Source organism: Coregonus clupeaformis, chromosome 2 (assembly GCF_020615455.1).
Source record: "Coregonus clupeaformis isolate EN_2021a chromosome 2, ASM2061545v1, whole genome shotgun sequence".
NCBI lineage: Eukaryota > Metazoa > Chordata > Actinopteri > Salmoniformes > Salmonidae > Coregonus > Coregonus clupeaformis.
This window is the reverse complement of record NC_059193.1, coordinates 16,908,452-16,911,946: the sequence shown is the minus strand read 5'-3', so window position 1 is coordinate 16,911,946 and position 3,495 is coordinate 16,908,452. Positions and strand designations below refer to the sequence as shown.

At 41.3% G+C, this 3,495-nt stretch overlaps 1 non-coding gene across 1 annotated transcript; it reads left to right on the top strand.

Annotated features, from left to right (window-relative positions):
- The first annotated feature begins 3,090 nt into the window (after positions 1-3,090).
- LOC121537439 lies at positions 3,091-3,145 on the top strand. Its single transcript, XR_005995071.1, has one exon. It is a non-coding gene; the product is annotated as a U7 small nuclear RNA (small nuclear RNA).
- The last annotated feature ends 350 nt before the right edge of the window (positions 3,146-3,495 follow it).

The following is a 3,495-nucleotide window of genomic DNA, read 5'->3' as shown; positions in this document are numbered from 1 at the left end:
AACGCAATGCCAAGCGTCGGCTGGAGTGATATAAAGCTCACCGCCATTGGACTCTGGAGCAGTGGAAACACATTCACTGGAGTGATGAATCACGCTTCACCATCTGGCAGTCTGACGGACGAATCTGGGTTTGGCGGATGCCAGGAGAACGCTACCTGCCCGAATGCATAGTGCCAACTGTAAAGTTTGGTGGAGGAGGAATAATGGTCTGAGGCTGTTTTTCATGGTTCAGGCTTGGCTCCATAGTTCCATTCCATATTAATGCCCATGCTTTTGGAATTAGATGTTCGACGATATGTTTGGCCATATAGTGTATGTCATTGAGTTCCTTTGTCCAAGGATAGTTATGTGTTTTATCCCAGTTTATTATTTTTTTTGTTATCCTGTCCTCTGGCATATTGATAAGAGGGTTCCATAATCTAATAATTTCACCCCTCTGTCTTATTTCACAGTGCTCCCATCCCATGTCTCCTTGAATAGCAAGGCTTGGAGCAAGCTTATGCACTTCAAGGGAACATCTTATGGCTCTGTTTGGAATAGAATGAACTGTTTTGGCTACATCACAACCCCAGATTCCAGCAGCATAGTTCAATATAGGACACACACATTAATTATAGTGAACTATAAGTACACAATTAACCTATGGGCCCTGGTCAAAAGAAGTGCACTATAAAGGGAATAAGGTGCCATTTCAGACACAACCTGAATCTTATGGAATGTGCCTGAAAAGATCTCATATCACTATGCTTTAGAGATTAAAGCTTGGCCCTTTTATATTTCAAATCAAATCAAATTGTATTTGCCACATGCGCCGAATACAACAGGTGTAGACCTTACAGTGAAATGCTTACAAGCCCTTAACCAACAATGCAGTTTTAAGAAAGAATACCCCCCAAAAATCACAAAAGAATTCAATATAAAATAATACGAAATAAAAGTAACAAATAATTAAAGAGCAGCAGTAAAATAACAATAGCGAGGCTATATACAGGGGGTACCGGTACCGAGTCAATGTGTGGGGGCACCAGTTAGTCAAGGTAATTGGGGTAGAGTTATTAAATGACTATGCATAGATAATAAATAGAGAGTAGCAGCAGTGTAAAAGAGGGGTGGGGGGCAATGCAAATAGTCTGGGTAGCCATTTGATTAGATTTACTAGTGGTAATGATTGTTATATATAAAGACAATTCCTCTGCTGTCTTTTTTCCTGCTGTGGCTCTCTGTTCTTTGTCACTGCTTTTTGGAGAATCCCTCTGGCTCCACCGTGATTCAATTACATGTGATAAAGGGGGACAATGCCCAGAGTGGAGGAGGTAATTTGAGACAAAAGGGGACCATTATGATGCTGTAGCTACCTCTCCTCTCCCCAAGGATGGTTCACTGCCACCATGATGATCACTTTATCAGGGGCAACGTGGAGCCCTGCTTTTAGGCTCTGCAGAGCCAACATGGACCCACTCCACATAGGCTTTACAGAGCCAAAACTGCCCCTGTTCTCACAGGCTTATCAAATCCAAACTGAACAAAGACATCACAGGCTTAATTGTTTCAAAGTGGAGTCCACTGTAACAGGTTGGCTAGATGGAGCCAAGACAGCGCCGGCGGCAATTGGCTTCCACAGCCCAAATGGAGACACCACTTTCAGGCTTTTATGGACTCAGTTGTGTTGCCATTAACTCTCTGCCTCACCTCCATTCATCTGCAGTCTTTTGATGGGGAAATACAGAAACAGTGTATGCCTGTTCTGTTGATTGCCCGTCAATAGAATAATAAAGTTGTATATACCCCTGTAGCTCAGTTGTTAGAGGATGGCGCTTGCAACGCCAGGGTTGTGGGTTCGTTTCCCACGGGGGGCCAGTATGAAAATGTATGCACTCACTAACTGTAAGTGGCTCTGGATAAGAGCGTCTGCTAAATGACTAAAATGTAAAAATGTATTGAATTGAATTGCACTGAACTAAATTGGGGTTGGAGCGAGGCATTTCAATGATATTACGTTGAACCAACGTGGAACAGGCGTTGAATTGACGCCCGTGCCCAGTGGGCAGTCTGTACATATGCAGCAGGTTAAATCACCAATCCACATAACAAAACTGAGCGGGGGGGAAATAAAGATTAACTTCTCAATGAACAATTCCTTCCTTTCTGATAGGGGATGTAATTCAAAAGCTAAAAACCCTGCATGAGGAGAGGTTATCTAATTTCCATTAAATAAAGCTGGACAGAGTGTTAGCTATACCTGTTGTGGGCTACAGCAGGATGTCAGGTTAACCTAGGGGTGTGTGTGTCTATCTTGATAAGAGATAGAGGTTTAATATCCCCACAGCTCCATATCACTGATCATTGGATCAGTGGAGATAACACTGCTAACCTCCTGTCACACAACACTCCACAACCTGCTATTGCACCACACACTCAATTAAAAAAGTATTTCCCCCTAACCACCAAACCCAATTCCCTGGTCTGATAGCATCACTCTTGTCTTCTCTCAGATCTTAATGATGGCTGGAGAGGAGGAACACACACTGTGTACAGATTTGGACATCAAACCAAACTGGGAACATAGTGTTGTCTGTGTCGTTGTTGTCGCTAGTCGTTTGTCATTAATACCATTCCAGCCAGTCCACAGGAAAACATACTACAGTTTACTATAGAATACTACAGTACTTAATATATAATTCTGTAGTAAACTGTAGTATACTGTAGAATAATATACTACACACTGTAGTATCCCTCGATCATGTGTAGTACTTACTATAGAATGTTGTAGTATACTGTAGAATACTATAGTAAATACTACAGTATTATTAAAAAAAAAAACACTATAGTAAATACAACAGTAATGTCCACAAAAACACTATAGTGTCTGCAAAAAAACACTACAGTTTTCTAACTATAGTAATACTACAGTAATTCACTTGCATATACCCAACCCATTCCTCTCCCCCATATACCAATTTGTGCCACCCATGAGTGAGAAACCTACATGCCAAGTATAGACCATATATTGTGTTCCCTACAGGTTATAGAAAAGAGAAGAAGCTGTGAATTATCCGTTCAGACCACAGTTCTACCTACCTACAGGTTATGGAACATTTGCTCTTTTAGTATTTGTCCAATAGGTTTCCTGATGGAGAAAGCCTCCATTTCTATGTAAAAGATAATAAAACATAAGCAATACTACAGTAATGTCAGCAAAAACACTACAGTAATTCTATCAGCCTCTTGTTCACCATAGGAGGCTTTTTGGAACTGTCTTTTCTGACTGAGACTTATGAAAGTGTGCTTCAAACAATGTACATTTGTGATTGCTAGGCATACAAATAACATTATGTATTGATACCTTTGAAACGAGGTTCAGTTGCGGCCGCAACCAGACTAGATTGTGAACGACTCTTGGCGGAATCCAATTGCTTGACTGCTGCGAGAGAGATGAGCACAATATCGTTCTCGAACTGCAGCAGTCACCCAAACGGTTCGTTCTCTAGTTCAAGT